The following is a 17,122-nucleotide window of genomic DNA, read 5'->3' as shown; positions in this document are numbered from 1 at the left end:
CCCATCAACTCCAACTGTAAAAAAAATAAAAAATGCCCTTTTTATGGCCCCAGCACTGGGACTGCCCAACCGCACCAAGCCCTTACTCTGTATGTATATTCTAACTAAGACCTTGCTCTTGGACCACTTTGCCAAACATACAGCAATGTCCCACAAGCCACTGCATACCTCTCAAAACTACTGAACTGTGTCATCCAAGGCTGGCCGCCCCGCTTAAAAATCTTGGGTGTGGCCACATTGTTTGCCTCAGAGACACAGAAACTCACTCTCTACCAACAACATTACTATTGCATCTTCCCATAACCTACAGGAACTCATGAGCCATCAATGCCTTCTATGCCTGCCACCATCCCGCTTACAGCAGGTACACGCCTTATTCATAGGAAACCCTCTAATCACCTTCCAGAGATGTAAAGCTCTCAACCCAGCCACCCTCCTCCCTGTAAACACCTCCAAGTCTGAGCTCTCTCACTCAAAATCCAATGCTCTCCCACTCCATACTACCTCTCACAGGTGGAGCTAGTTGCCCTAACCAAGGCCCTAACCCTAGCAAGGGAAAAAGCCTTAACATTTACACCAATTCCAAATATGCATATCACATCCTATACTCTCATGTCCTAATCTGGCAGGAAAGAGGTTTTCTAACCACAAAAGGTACCCCCATAGGAAATAACAAACTCATATACAAGTTGCTGGAGGCGGCTAAACTACCACTACAGGCTGCCATTTCCCACTGTAAGGAACACCAAAAGGCTACAGATGCCATAACCAAGGGAAACTTTTTAACAAATTCAGCACCCCAGCAGGCAGCCTTTAAAACCCCATTATTATTGCCTATCTTTCCCAGCATACACCCTATCTACACCTAGGAGAAACAAACCTCATTTGCCCAGGCCAGTGTTGTTCAGGAAAAAATGGTTCTACCTCAGTGACAAATTGTCTTGCCCAATTCCCAGAAACCTTGTGTACTTTCATATACGCACAACCATTTCCATGTGGTTTACTGCCCCCTACTCCAGCTTTTAAAAACTTATATATATTCTCCCACCATGGCCGCCAATCACAAAAATATTACTAAGGCGTGTTCCCTTTGCACTCAGACTTCTCCTCAGGAAGGTATCAAATCACCTCCTTTCCCCACACACCAAGCTCAAGGACACCTGCCAGGGCAGGACTGGGAAATCAACGTCACACACATGCCCCCTGTAAAACGAGTCTGATACCTTCTGACAATAATAGATACATTCTCTGGATGGATAAAAACTTTTCCTACCACCACCAAAAAGGCACACACTGTCGCTTCCATTCTCCTCACCCATATTATGTCCCAGTTTAAACTCCCCTCTTCCAGTAGGCCAACATTTGTTTCACAGGTTAACCACCAGCTGGCGAAGGCTGTAAACATTAAATAGCGTTCCATATTCCTTATTGCCCCCAGTCTTCAGGGGAAGTTAAATGGACCAATGCCCTTTTGAAACAACAACTAACCAGATTCTCTAGAGGTTAAAATGGCCTGGACTTCACTTCTCCTATTGGTCCTCATGCCTTTGCAAGCCATTCCCCAAAAGCCCCTCATCCTAAGCCCATTTAAACTCATGTACAAACACTCCTTTATCCTCCAGAATCTCCCTGTCTCTTCTTCCCCTTCTGTACCAGATACTTGGCCAGCGCTACACTTCACTCAACATCTAATAAGACAGTATGCAGACGTTTACTTGCCCTAGTCTGAAAGTCCATCCTCAAAATACCCCTCCCTGTCCCTACAACCAGAGGACTGGGTCTGGATTGCAGACTCTTCCTCCTCCCCTCTCCAACCTAAGGGGATGGGTCTTCACCAGGTTATCCTAGCTAATCCTACAACAACAAAGCTAACATCCCTTCCACACTGGATACACCATTCCAAACTAAAAAGAGAACCAGATCCACATCCAGAAATTTCCTCCCGCCCCCCCCCCCCCAAATTATTCTCCCTCCCTCACAGGACCAACCTTTCCGCACTTAACAAAATTTCCAGAAGTTGCCAATCCAGAAGGCCTTGGTCCATAACATTCTCTGCCTCTAATTTCAAATCTATTATCTCATACCTTGTTTCAGATCTTTCTTGTATCCCTTTCCCATGTCCCTGAAGAGTCCACTCCAATTTCCCACAATAATCTGGGAGCTATGGCTGCAGGGCACATTCCAAAATTTCACTCCTACTCAAATCTCCTTTCGTCCTCTTTGTCTGTGAGATACTATAAGTCCCCACTCCCAACCTCTGGCAGTTGGGCCCCCTTTGTCAGCCTCACACATCCCCTCTTAAATCAGTCACACTCCCTTCTTTCTTCCAACTGTTAAATTTGTTGTCCACACAAATCCAGCAGTTCACAGCCCTTCCTGTTAACCTAACTGCATAAATCTGGTCCAAAAATAAATCCGAATCTCACCTACTCAGCCAATCCATTCCCAAAACCTGTTTATAATCTTGCTTGGCTAAACACGATTCCCCCAAATCCACCCACATCATCACGCACAGGGCTGTCACCCTCCTTTGCCTCATGGCCTCTAAATTAAATGTTACAAGCCAGATTCCATAAAACGCCCCTTACCAATCTCTCCCCACTCTGCCGCAGCTGCTCTCCAGGTATCCAACTCACAGACACTCTCTGAAAGAAATGCACAAACAATTCCCTCAACTGCAGCCTACATCCTTCTGCCCTATCAGGACTGCAATGGCTATTAGTTAACAAAAGCTCTTTTATCTCTCTCTCTACAAAGCCAAACAGCCTTCACCTCCTTCCCCACCAACATTTCCTATCAGGCTCTCATAGTGGCTACCGTTGTTAACAGCTATTCAACCTAGAAAAAACAAAAAGCTTGAGACAAAAATTTTTTCCAGGATTCAACCTCCACCTTCTCATGGCTTGCTACCTTCACTTACAACTTTTGCCTGTCAACCTCCAGCCTTTTCTGTGTGACACAAACTCTTATCTTGCCTACTGGCACCCTGGTTTGTCAATTTCCAAACATTAACATTTTGCCAAACAACCAGACCATCCAGGTTCCTTTAGTAACTTCTGTCTCATCTTCCTCCACATGCACTATGTGGGTTCTACATCTAATTCCTCTGGAAACAGGAATACACATCTCCGCTGCACTTGCTACCAGAATAGCAAATATATCAACCTCAACTGCCCTATATAAAAAATATCTACAGTCCTCTATAATACCCTAGAGGACATGTATAATTCCATTACAAGACTCCAAAGGCAGATACATTTCCTTGCAGGAGTCATCTTCCAAAACCAAAGGACCCTAAACCTGATATCTGCTGAGAAGAGGGGGTACATATGTATATCTCCAAGAAGAATCTGTTTTTAGGTTAATGAATCTGGCATTGTTAACTGCACAGCCCGCAGACTCCATGACGCCTGCAGAAATCCAACATCATGACACTGACTCTTGGTGGCAGGCATCATTCCTCCTAAAGTGTGAATCCCCCTTTCTTAGGGCCCCTGATTTTCTTCCTCATAATAATAACAATCAGTCCATGTATAATCTCCTTCATATTCTACTTTATCTCCCAAAGGCTGAACTCCCTTGTCTAGGCAGCCACCCAAAAACAATTGATACTATCTTTCTCCTCCTCCAAGTCTGGTGTCAGCACCTCTAGGAAAACAACTCTGAAGTCAGACATCCACTACTTCAAAACCCAAACCCTGATTATAGTGCCGTTATTCAGCAGGAAACAGCCAGATAACCAAAAATGCCCCACTTTCTTTTATATTAAAGTAAAAGGCAAGAATGTTAGTCCAAACTGCACCATTTTATAAGCTCCCCATTATTTAGCAGGCCTTGATTAAAGTGAAACATTTCACTGGGGTTCGGGCCATGAGAAACATCCTGCCTAACCACCTGACCACAAGGTGGACAAAGGCCCAACTGAAGAAACAGCCTGCCTCTTATCATATTGCACTGGGAGAAAGTACAAGGAGGAGCACCACATTCTGCCGGTACAAGGGCCAGAACCACCTCATCATGGGAACATCTTATTAGTATCCTGCTGGGCAGCAAGCCGTACTGCCCAGACCCTTCCTGCCCATACCTAGAAATTAACCCAGCGGTGGGCACTGTCATTAGGCTGGTCCCCCACTTCTGTAGGTTTTATGCTGAACTTAAAGCCTGCATTTGCTGCTGAACCACCCTCTTTCTGTGTGTGTGTGTCTTTCTTTAACCCTCACCTTCCCTTCAAAACCTAACACCCAGAAGCTTGATTGCTGGATCATATGAGAGTTCAATTTTTAATTTTTGGAGAAACTTCTATGCCATTTTCCATAATGGCTATACTAATGTACAATCTCACCAACAATACATAAAGTTTCCCTTTTCTTCACATCCTCTTCAACACTTGCTATCTTTTGACTTTTTGATGATAGTCATCCTAATAGGTATGTGGTGATATCTCATTATAGTTTTCATCTAAATTTTCTAATGATTAATGGTGTTTGATCACTTTTTCAGATACTGTTGACAATTTGTATGTCTTTCTTGGAGAAATGTTTATTTAGATTCTATGGTTATTTTTCAAAATCGGGTTATTTCTTGTTTGCTATTCAGTCGTAACAGCTTCTTACATGTTTTGGATTTTAAGCTCTTATCAGATATATAATTTGTAAATATTTCTTCGATTCTGTAGGTTGCCTTTTCATTTTGTTAACTGTTTCCTTTGCTGTGCATATATAGTCACATTTGATTATTTTTGCTTTTGTTGCCTTTGCTTTTGGTGTGATATCCAAAAGATCATTGCCAGGATTAATGTCATGAAACTTTTCCCTTGTGTTTTCTTTTAGGAGATTTAGTTTCAGGTCTTAAAGTTTAGTCTATAATCTATTTTGATTTGATTTTTGGGTATGGCATAAGATAATAATTCAATTTCATTGTTCTGCATGTGGATGTCATTTTCTTCACACCATTTACTGAAACTTCTATCCTTTTTCCATTGTGTATTTTTGGCACCTTCACTGAGGATTAGTTGACTGTATATGTGTGGGTTTATTTCTGATCCTTCTATTATGTTCTGTTGGTCTATGTATCTGTTTTTTATGTCAAAATTATACTGTTAGGCTCACTATAGCTTTGTAATATAATTTAAAATTAAGAAGTATAATGCCGCTAGCTTTGTTCTTCTTGCTCAAGATTGCTGGAGCTATTAGGGTCAAAGTACTTAATCTTATTTATTCAAATTTAGTCTTTATGGTTTGGTTTGACCATGTGTTAATGGTTTCCCTAAGTATTTGATCCTTTTTTTTTCCCTGAACTATTGTAAATTTCTAGTATCTGAAGTACTGTTTGAACTTTGAAATCTTGGTAATGCTGTTATTTTCTCTTTCTATGTTCACCTATTTCTCATTTTTCTCTTACCTATTTCCATCCTAATCTGTCCTTAATAGTTTATGTAACACAAATCCTGAAAAAAAAAATTTCTCTTTGGATGATTTCAATACTTTTTTTTGCCTTTAGCTTTCAGGTGTTTAAGTATGATGAGTCTTGGCTGGAAATTTTGTTTGGGGTTTGCTCAGATTACTGAATATGTAGATGAAGGGGTGGCCTGCCCCTCCACACCTGTGGGTGTTTCTCATCAGGTGGGATGAGAGACTGAGAAAAGAAAGAGACACAAAGACAAAGTATAGAGAAAGAAATGTGGGCCCAGGGGACTGGCACTCAGCATGCGGAGGACCCGTGCTTGCACTGGGTCTCTGAGTTCCCTCAGTATTTATTGATCATTATCTCTACCATCTTGGAGAGGGGGATGTGGCAGGACAATAGGGTAATAGTGGGGAGAGGGTCAGCAGGAAAACATATAAACAAATGTCTTAAGAAAAAGGTGCTGTGCTTTGATTTGCACATACATAAACATCTCGATGCATTAAAGAGCAGTATTGCTGCCAGCATGTCTCACCTCCAGCCTTAAGGCGGTTTTCTCCTATCTCAGTAGATGGAACATACAACCAGGTTTTGCACAGAGACATTCCGTTGCCCAGGGATGAGCAGGAGACAGATGCCTTCCTCTTATCTCAACTGCAAAGAGGCCTTCCTCTTTTACTAATCCTCCTCAGCACAGACCCTTTACGGGTGTCAGACTGGGGGATGGTCAGGTCTTTCCCTTCCCAGGAGGCCATATCTCAGACTATCACATTGGAAGAAACCTTGGACAATAACATGGCTTTCCTAGGCAGAGGTCTCTGTGGCCTTCCGCAGTATATTGTTTCCCTGGGTACTTGAGATTAGAGAGTGGTGATGACTTTTAACAAGCATACTGCCTTCAAGCACTTGTTTAACAAAGCACATCCTGCATAGCGCTAAATCCATTAAACCTTGAGTCAACACAGCACATGTCTCTGCGAGCACAGGGTTGGGGGTAGGGTTACAGATTAACAGCATCTCAAGGCAGAAGAATTTTTCTTAGTACAGAACAAAATGGAGTCTCTTATGTCTACTTCTTTCTACATAGACACAGTAACAGCCTGATCTCTGTTTCTTTTCCCCACAGTAGGTTTATCTCTTTCACCAAATTTGGGAACTTTTAGGCATTATTTCTTTGAATACAGACATATCTCATTTTATTGTGCTTTACTTTATTGAACTTTTCAGATACTGTGCTTTTTAGAAAATAAAGGTTTGTTGCAACCCTGTGTTTAGTAAGTCTATTGGCACCATTTTTCCAACAGTATGATCTCACTTTTTATCTATCACATTTTGCACATTATCACAGTATTTCAAACTTCTAAATTATTACTCTATCTGTTATGGTGATCTGTGATCAGTGATCTTTGATGTTACTGTTGTAACTGTTTTGGGACACCACAAACCACACTCATATAGGATGGCAAACTTAATCTATAAATGTGTGTTTTGACTGCTCCACCTACTGGCTGTTACCCTGTGTTTCTTCCTTTCTTAAGGCCTCCCCACTCCCTGAGACACCACAATATTGAAATTAGTCCAATTAATAACCCTACAATGATGACTCAGTGTTCAAGTTAAAGGAGGATTTGCACATATCTCACTTTAAATCAAAAGCTAAAAATAAGTAAGTTAGTGAGGAAGGGATGTCAAAAGCTAGATCTCTTAAGCCAAACAGTCAGCCAAGTTGAGAATGCAAAGGAAAAGTTATTGAGGGAAATTAAAAGTGCTACTCCAGTGAACATACAAATGATAAGGAAGCAAAACAACCTTATTGCTTATATGGAGAAAGTTTGACTGGTCTGATAGAAGATCAAACTAGGCATAACATTCACTTAAGCCAAAGCCTAATCTGGAGCAAAGCCCCAAATATCAGTTCTTCTAATCTGTGAACATCCTATATATTTCTATTCATTTGTGTCTTCTTTAACTTCTTTCACCAATGTTTTATAGTTTTCAGTGTATGACACTTTCACTTTATTTGTTAAATTTATTTTTACATATTTTATTTTATTACTTTTTGCTATTGTAAATGGAATTGCTTTCTTGACTTTTTTTCATATAGTTTGTTTTCAGGGAATAAATGTTACTGATTTCTGTATGGTGATTTTGTTTCCTGCAACTTTGCTGAATTTGTTTATTATGTCTAACAGCTTTTTGGTGAGTGACTAGGGTTTTCTAGATATAAGATCATAACATCTTCTTTTCCAATTTGAATTTCATTTATTTCTCTCTCGATTATTCTAAGACTACCAGCACAATGTTGAATACTTATCACAAAGGGGGAATCTTTTTCCTGATCTTAGAAAACTTGCAATTTTTCACCATTGACTCTGATGTGAGCTTGTGTGCTTTTCATATATGTCCCTTATTGATGTATATTCCTTCTGCACCTAAATCATTAAGAGTTTTTATCATGAAGGGATATTGAATTTTATCTGATTTTTTTCTGCATCTATTGAAATGATTATTTTTTTGTCCTTCATTCTGTTAATGTGGTACATCACATTTATGGATTTGTTTTTGTTGAACCATCCTTGTATTTCAGGAATAAATCCCACTTCAATGTGATGTGTTATCCTTTTAATGTGCTGTTGAATTTAGTTCTTCAGTGTTTAGTTGAGAATTATTGCTTCTGAATTACTGGCTTGTAATTTTCTTTTCTTTTAGTTTCTCTTCTTCTAAATTTCTTATTGTTCTCTTCTTGTCTGACTTTTGTTATAGAGTAATTCTGGCCTCATAAAATAAGTTTGGAAGTGTGTCCTACTTTTCATTTTTTTTGGAAAAGTTTGAGAATGATTGGCAATAAGTCTTATTTAAATGTTTGGTAGTATTTACCAGTAAATACATCAAATCCTGTACTTTGTTTGATAGGAAAATTTTTATTACTAATTCATCTCCTTACTCATTCCTGATCTGTTCAGATTTTCTATTTCTTCATGATTTACCCTTGGTAAGTTTTATGTTTCTAGTTACTTATCTATTTCTTCTAGATGATCATATTTGTTGGTGTATAATTATTCATAGTATCTTACACTCCTTTGTATTTCTGTAGCATATCCATTGTACTGTCATCTATTTCATTTCTAATTTTATTTATATTTTTTTCCTTTTTTCCTAGTTAACCCATTTAAATGTTTGTCAATTTTGTTTATCTTTTCATAACCCAACTCAGTTTTATTGATTTTTCCTATTAAGGCTCTAGTCTCTATGTCATTCATTTCTGTTCTGAGCTATATTATTTTCTTCCTTTAACTAAATTTGCACTTGGTTGGGTCTTCTTTTTCTAGTTTCTTGATGTCTAATGTAAGGTGGTTTATTTGGGATTTTTTTTTCTTTGAATTAGGCATTTATTGTTATAAACTTCCTTCTTAGAACTGCTTTTGTTGAGTCCCATATATTTTGGTATGTTGTGTTTCCATTTCCACTTGTCTGAATATATTATTTAGTTTCCCTTTTAATTTATTTTTAGATTCATTGGTTACTTAGAAGAATGTAGTTTAATTTCCACTTATTTGGGAATTTCTGATATTTCTCCTATTATTGATTTCTAGTTTTATACCATTGTCCATTGTCATGGGAAAATATACTTGTTATAATTTCAATCTTCTTAAATCTATGAAGACTTGTTTTGAGCCCTCACATATGACCTATCCTGAAGAATGTTCCATGTGTGCTTTAGAAAAATGTGTATTCTGCTGCTATTGGATAGAAGGTTTTGTATATGTCTTTTAGGTCCATTTGACCTAAAGTATAGTTCAAGTCCGTTGTTTCCTTATTGATTTCTGTCTGTGATCTGTCCCTTGCTGAAAATGGGGTATTGATATTCCCTGTCATTACTGTATTATAGTCTATCTGTCTCTTCATGTTTATTAATATTTACTTTATATATTTAGGTGTTCCAAAGTTGGAGCACATATATATTTACAATTGTTATATTCTTTTGATGAGTTGATTCCTTTATCATTATGTAATATCATTATTTTTTATTATACAACCAGCTTCACAGCTCTCCCATGGAGCATACTAAATGGTGAGATTCTTTACAGTATCTAGGGAAAATGCAGCAGGATAGAAGTCCAAGTCAATATCCAAAATGAAATTGTTTTCAAAGACACAACCAATCTTGATGGAATCAATGACAGCCCAAGCACTTTTGCTATGACTATTTTCATAATCAGGACATGGAATGCAACAATATAGAAATCTGAGTGATGCCAAACCAAGCTACTGTCAGCTGGTGAGTGAAAGAAGCATAGAGGATTCATTCCACATTCATGCGCAGATGACAGGGAATGGAGAATATAGCAGTAGCGGTGGAGATGGAGGCAGTGAAGAGGACTTTTCTACAAACACCAAAGCTGTGAACAGAAAGACTATCTGGTCATCAAACTTTCATACATCAGCTTGGCCTAACCCAAGATGATCCACAGTGGTCTGGAGAGTGATGATATGCAGTGAGATGATGTGCTAGACATCACTTCAGATGACTATGACTTCCCTCACTATCATACTACAGCTTTCCCCCTTGACCTCTAGAGCCCAAGGATGCACTGGGCCCAGGTGTCCATATGAACTTCTCTGCCCCAGCCGAGGGGCAGTCTGTCTTAAAGACAAAAGGTGCCGAAGCCAGAATTTGAAATTGAATAAATGTTCTGAGAAGCACAATTGTTGTGACTGCATCTTTCAAATCTTTTTTTTTTTTTTTTTCGGTGAGATGAGTGAAAATTTATATATTTTATTTTAAAGATTCTTTGGTTATAAGTTTCCCTCAGAGAAATTCTGAGATATTTGCAATTTCTTACTAGATAAAACATCAAAATTTTGCCCTGATTCCCTCTCCTTTCTCCCTTTCCTATTTTTTTTTTTTTTTAGTTTTCATTTATTGGTTAAACTAATGGTAGCAATCTTTGAGATATGTCAAAGAATGTACATAGGTATGTGTGTATATTATATATGTGGTAACATATTACTGAAGGAAACATTTTAATAAAGATTTCTGTCATATTTTAAAAACCCTCTGGCTTCAGATTCTGGGGCAAGAAGCTATAAGAAAATTACTTGGCAGCTGTGTGCATTAATTGGCGCTCCAGTGGGGATATCTTTCATTGCTACCATTGCTATTCCTGAAATGGTCATCAGGATTCCTGTTTATGTTGACCGGAAGATTCACTGCATGGATAAAGGAAAGCAAACCTCCAACACAAGAGAAATTTGGCTATCACAGGAGGAATGACTTTGTCGGTGATTGCATCCTCAGTTATTACTGCAGTTAGTATTGCTTTTGGCATCCCAATTATGCTGGCATATGTCAATGTGACTGGCTAATTTGTCTGTCTCGTGGAGGCTGCTGTGGTGTTAGCACAGTTGACCAAAAGGGAAGGAAAATTGAATCAAATGAAGATTATTGTCCAATCACAATGGCAGACGCCTGGCAAGCCCTCAAGTGTCCAAGCATTGGGGAAAGCAGCAATGAAGGCCTGACTAGTGTATTCAGCCCAGTGGAAGCCCTACAGATGGACCCTGGATTAATCATGTCCCTTACAGTAAATCAGCTCATATTCTTATGTATGAGGTCTATTTTTGCTGCTTAAGCTCATCAGATTAATATACCACTTTCAACTGCTACTCCTAAACAGAAACTGCTTCTTGAAAGTACTGTTCTACTTTAGTGATGTACAGTTATCTAACCAACACAAGACATTCAAACAAAACGTGCCTTAAAAAATTTAATAATTTTTGATTATTTTAAAAGAAATGCAACAGTGTGTCTTTAGGCTTTATTAACTTGTGCTTCATGACAGTGTAACATTATAAAATTTGTTGAAAAAGTAAGGAAATCACTTCTCTACTACCTTTGTTGCTGAAGAAAAGCACTTCTTTCAAAATTAGAGGCTTGCATTGAAGAATAAAAATAGTAAGAAAAAAATATATTTGCAATAAAATAAACAAAAATCACTGCAGTGAAGAAATTATTGTGCATGAATATTGCTCTCAAGGGGATTCGTCTACCCTAATCAGGCTTTTCCACCTCTCACCTGTCAGAACTATCCTGCTTTCAGACTATATAAATACCCGAACAGATTTACCCACTTTATTTTCTTCTCTATTTACTCTCTCCTTTATTTTTGACTCTTCATTTTCTCTACCTTTTGTTCATTTTATCTAATAATCAATATTTGTTCCTTCTTTTTTGAAAGAGTGCTGTATAGCTTCAAATTCACAGAAACTTAACTAATCCAAACCATGACTTGATAGTAAATTTGTGAACTTAGACAAGTTGCTTACTTTAATAGATCTAATTTTCATCCTCTTTAAAAGTACAGATAATAATATGTACTTCGCAAGTTTGTTGTAAAAGGTATAAGAGATAATGGATGAAAACATGTGGCACAATGCCCTGTACAAAGTTGATGCTTAATAAATATTAATTTAGGATCTGTGGTAAGCAAAATAATGCTGCCCTCAAGATGTTCTTGAATGTGTACTACACAATCTTGTAGTCCTGAAATGTGTGAATATGTTACCTTACATAGCAAAACATGATTTCACAAAGTGATTAAGTTAAGAAGTTTGAGGTGGGATATTAGAACATTTCAGTGGGCTAATGTAATCTCAAGGGTCCTTAAAAATGGAAAACCCTTCTGCTGGAGGAGTGAGAGTTAATACAGGAAGTCAGGAGAGATGAAGCATAAGAAGAATTCTGTACACCACTGCAGACTTTGAAGATGGAGGGGTCCATTCTTCAATGGAGGGGTCCACAAGGAATGTGGGTGGCCTGTATAAGTTGAGAACAACCCTTGGCTGGCAACTGGCAAGGTACACAGCCTTGCTAGTATCTTGATGTTAGGCTGGTGAGACTGTGTGGTTTTAAGCTGCTAAGTTTATGGTAATTTACTTGAGTAGTCAAAAGAAATTAATAATTTTTTTTCTCTTTTCGTACCTCTTTCTTTTTCTTCTTTCATTTTGGTGGTAATTTCATATATATTTTATTTTGTAGAGGCTCACCAAAATATGGTTAAGTTTGAAAAATATAAACAATTACTTGTATTAGTATTCATGGCTTTGAGTAATCAAATATGCGAAGTAAATTTTAGAGAAATTCTTAAGCCTTTATAATTTTAGGATATTTCATCAGTTAAACATCATTGCACAAGAACTACTTCTACACTCAATAGCCAAAATTAACAATTTATTTAACTCACCTTTCTGTAGATCATGATTTTAAAATGGACTTAGCAGGTGATCTTTTTGGCGACTTTTTTCACGACTCTGTTGTCAGCTGTGTTTCAGCTAGGCCTCTGCTCCCATAGAAGTCTTCAGGATGTCGGCTTTGCTATATTGAGTTTCCTTTATATAATCAATCACCCTCCAGCAGGCTAGCCTGGGCTTGTCCTCAGGGTGGCAGAGTTTCAAGATAGAGGAAACAGGGAAAGACTGTTGAATCCTAGGTTTAGAATTTACCCAAGTTCCTTCTACTGCATTATGTTCCGCAAATAAGTCACAAGGCCAGTTGATATGCAAGGCTCGGGGAAATAGACTATATCCCTTGACAGGGAAAACTGCAAAGTCAAATTTCAAAAGACATGGATAGAGGAATGTATGGGAAATTTTTGCTATCAGTCTACCATATGCGAATATCATGAATTTTGTTATTACATTATTAATAAGAACATATTAATTCCTTAATGTGACAGAACAAATAGATGTGCCTTATTTATTACTGGTGAAAAGTACATTTTATCTATATGTAGCTGATATTTGGAACAGTAATCCTAGCAAATATTTAAAACAAATGATAATCTACTGTATATAAGACAGTATTATATGTGCAAATTCTTTATTATTAGTTGTTTATTCAAATTCATATAGTTTCTAGTCAAAGTTTCTATGTAAATGTTATCAAATATCTGTGAAGATTTTAAACGATTGTATTTTGTAAGAGGATAGAAGTTATCCAAAGGAAATTTTAATTCTAGAAAACTAATTTTAGGAAAATCAATAATTACACATTCTTAATATGTAACCCTATATTATTCTGTAATTTAAACAAATAGACTATTTAACTATTAAGACAGAATTTCAATATAAATACCTTTTTAACGTTTTATTTTTTTTAACAGATAATGGCATTTGTTTTTGTTTTTTTAATTTGGGAATTTTAATTTTATTTACTACATGTTTTATTATTAAAAATGAATATTTTATTATAGGTCTTTGAAGACAGGCATGTAAGTTATTATAAACTATCCTAACTTTGCCTTATAGTGCTTTTTTTTTATGCTTTAAGTTTCAGGGTACATGTGCACAACGTGCAGGTTTGTTACATATGTATACATGTGCCATGTTGGTGTGCTACACCCATTAACTCATCATTTACATTAGGTATATCTCCTAATGCTATCCCTCCCTGCTCCCCCCACCCCACAATAGTCCCCAGTGTGTGATGTTCCCCTTCCTGTGTCCATGTGTTCTCATTGTTCAAGTCCCACCTATGAGTGAGAACATGAGGTGTTCGGTTTTTTGTCCTTGTGATAGTTTGCTGAGAATGATGGTTTCCAGCTTCATCCATGTCCCTACAAAGGACATGAACTCATCATTTTTTATGGCTGCATAGTATTCCATAGTGTATATGTGCAACATTTTCTTCATCCAGTCTATCATTGTTGGACATTTGGGTTGGTTCCCAGTCTTTGCTATTGTGAATAGCGCCACAATAAACATACCTGTGCATGTGTCTTTATAGCAGCATGATTTATAATCCTATGGGTATATACCCAGTAATGGGATGGCTGGGTCAAATGGTATTTCTAGTTCTAGATCCCTGAGGAATCACCACACTGACTTCCACAATGGTTGAACTAGTTTACAGTCCCACCAACAGTGTAAAAGTGTTCCTATTTCTCCACATCCTCTCCAGCACCTGTTGTTTCCTGACTTTTTAATGATTGCCATCCTAACTGGTGTGAGATGGTATCTCATTGTGGTTTTGATTTGCATTTCTCTGATGGCCAGTGATGATAAGCATTTTTTCATGTGTCTTTTGGCTGCATAAATGTCTTCTTTTGAGAAGTGTCTGTTCATATCCTTTGCCCACTTTTTGATGGGGTTGTTTGTTTTTTTCTTGTAAATTTGTTGGAGTTCATTGTAGATTCTGGATATTAGCCCTTTGCCAGATGAGTAGATTGCAAAAATTTTCTCCCATTCTGTAGGTTGCCTGTTCACTCTGATGGTAGTTTCTTTTGCTGGGCAGAAGCTCTTTAGTTTAATTAGATCTCATTTGTCAATTTTGGCTTTTGTTGCCATTGCTTTTGGTGTTTTAGACATGAAGTCCTTGCCCATGCCTATGTCCTGAATGGTATGGCCTAGGTTTTCTTCTAGGGTTTTGATGGTTTTAGGTCTAACATTTAAGTCTTTAATCCATCTTGAATTAATTTTTGTATAAGGTGTAAAGAAGGGATCCAGTTTCAGCTTTCTACATATGGCTAACCTGTTTTCCCAGCACCATTTATTAAATAGGGAATCCTACCCCTATTGCTTGTTTTTGTCAGGTTTGTCAAAGATCAGATAGTTGTAGATATGTGGCATTATTTCTGAGGGCTCTGTTCTGTTCCATTGGTCTATATATCTGTTTTGGTATCAGTACCATGCTGTTTTGGTTACTGTAGCCTTGTAGTATAGTTTGACGTCAGGTAGCGTGATGCCTCCAGCTTTGTTCTTTTGGCTTAGGATTGACTTGGCAATTTTGGCTCTTTTTTGGTTCCATATGAACTTTAAAGTAGTTTTTTCCAATTCTGTGAAGAAAGTCATTGGTAGCTTATGGGGATGGCATTGAATCTATAAATTTCCTTGAGGAGTATGGCCATTTTCACAATATTGATTCTTCCTACCCATGAGCATGGAATGTTCTTCCATTTGCTTGTATCCTCTTTTATTTTGTTAAGCAGTGGTTTGTAGTTCTCCTTGAAGAGGTCCTTCACATCCCTTGTAAGTTGGATTCCTAGGTATTTTATTCTCTTTGAAGCAATTGTGAATGGGAGTTCATTCATGATTTGACTCTCTGTTTGTCTGTTATTGATGTATAAGAATGCTTATGATTTTTGCACATTGATTTTGTATCCTGAGACTTTGCTGAAGTTGCTTATCAGCTTAAGGAGATGTTGGGCTGAGACGATGGGGTTTTCTAGATATACTGTGATGTCATCTGCAAGCAGGGACAATTTGACTTCCTCTTTTCCTAATTGAATACCCTTTATTTCCTTCTCCTGCCTGATTGCCCTGGCCAGAACTTCCAACACTATGTTGAATAGGAGTGGTGAGAGAGGGCATCCCTGACTTGTGCCAGTTTTCAAAGGGAATGCTTCCAGTTTTTGCCTATTCAGTATGATATTGACTGTGGGTTTGTCATAGATAGCTCTTATTATTTTGAGATATGTCCCATCAACACCTAATTTATTGAGAGTTTTTAGCATGAAGAGTTGTTGAATTTTGTCAAAGACCTTTTCTGTGTCTATTGAGATACTCATGTGGTTTTTGTCGTTGGTTGTTTATATGCTGGATTACGTTTATTGATTTGCATATGTTGAACCAGCCTTGCATCCCAGGGATGAACCCCCTTGATCATGGTGGATAAGCTTTTTCATGTGCTGCTGGATTCGGTTTGCCAGTATTTTATTGAGGATTTTTGCACCTATGTTCATCAGGGATATTGGTCTAAAATTCTCTTTTTTGGTTGTTTCTCTGCCAGGCTTTGGTATCAGGATGATGCTGGCCTCATAAAATGAGTTAGGGAGGATTCCCTCTTTTTCTATCGATTGGAAATGTCAAACATATACAAAAATGGGATACTCTTATAGACATCAACATATTTATTCTTCATCCTCAACAATTATCAGTTCCTGGTCAATTTTATTTCTCATATAATGGCCACCCTTTTATTTTGAAGCAAATAGCAGACATTATTATCAAATAGCCAGCATCAGAAGTTCTGGACAAACATTTTTAAAAAAAAGTGAAACTGACTAGATTTAACATGCCAAAATGTTGAAAACCAAACTGCAGTGTAAGATTCCTTCCATAATTTCTGTGGACTTTGAGTAGCACTTTTAAGAAGCAGATCTAAGTATTACCTCAAGGGCTCTGAAAAAGAAAGTGCCTTTGGAATAACAGCTCACAAAAGTGAGCGAAGACCTTTGGTCTAAACTTGAACAGGATAATTGCCTGCCAAAATAGGGCATTTAAATAAGATCCAGAGTCCCCTAATATAAGATCTCAAATGTCCATACTACAATTAAAAAACATTTATTTTACTTAGAACCAGAGCATTCATACCTTGAATGAGAAACGAATCCACGAATAAAATGATAGTTGATTTTTAGTGTTAAATTGACTGAATTAAACTTTCCCCAAATATCTGGCAAAGCATATAGTTATTCTAAATGCTTCAGGAGGCAGTGAGCACATCCATCTTCTGATGAAAGGGGAACTTGGATAGTCTGGTTGAATGATCAGGGACTTGGAAGAAATACGAATGGAAAATTGGTGACAAATTTTGGGAAAAGGTAGACCTTTCCGAGTAGGCAAAGAACTTAAAGGTAATTGTGTCCCATGTAAATGCTCACCAAAAGGTGACCTTAGCAGAGGAAGAATTGAATAATCAAATTGATAGAATGACCTACTG

General features: G+C 37.6%; 1 long non-coding RNA gene across 2 annotated transcripts in view; it reads right to left on the bottom strand.

The window, feature by feature from the left end:
• LOC129052982 (uncharacterized) overlaps positions 1 to 12,804 on the bottom strand; it is a 32,408-nt gene extending 19,604 nt beyond the window's left edge. The window contains exon 1 of one of the 2 annotated variants that reach the window (XR_010139038.1): positions 12,648 to 12,804. This is a non-coding gene — a long non-coding RNA (uncharacterized LOC129052982). Of the gene's footprint in view, positions 1 to 2,588; positions 2,678 to 12,647 lie in introns of those variants that run through there. The other variant, XR_008518116.1, reaches the window with a different exon arrangement.
• Positions 12,805 to 17,122: the final 4,318 nt, after the last annotated feature.

This window comes from Pongo abelii, chromosome X (assembly GCF_028885655.2).
Source record: "Pongo abelii isolate AG06213 chromosome X, NHGRI_mPonAbe1-v2.0_pri, whole genome shotgun sequence".
In the NCBI taxonomy this organism is placed as follows: Eukaryota; Metazoa; Chordata; class Mammalia; order Primates; family Hominidae; genus Pongo; species Pongo abelii.
Note: the sequence above shows the minus strand (reverse complement) of the source record. Positions and strands in the feature narration are given on the sequence as shown.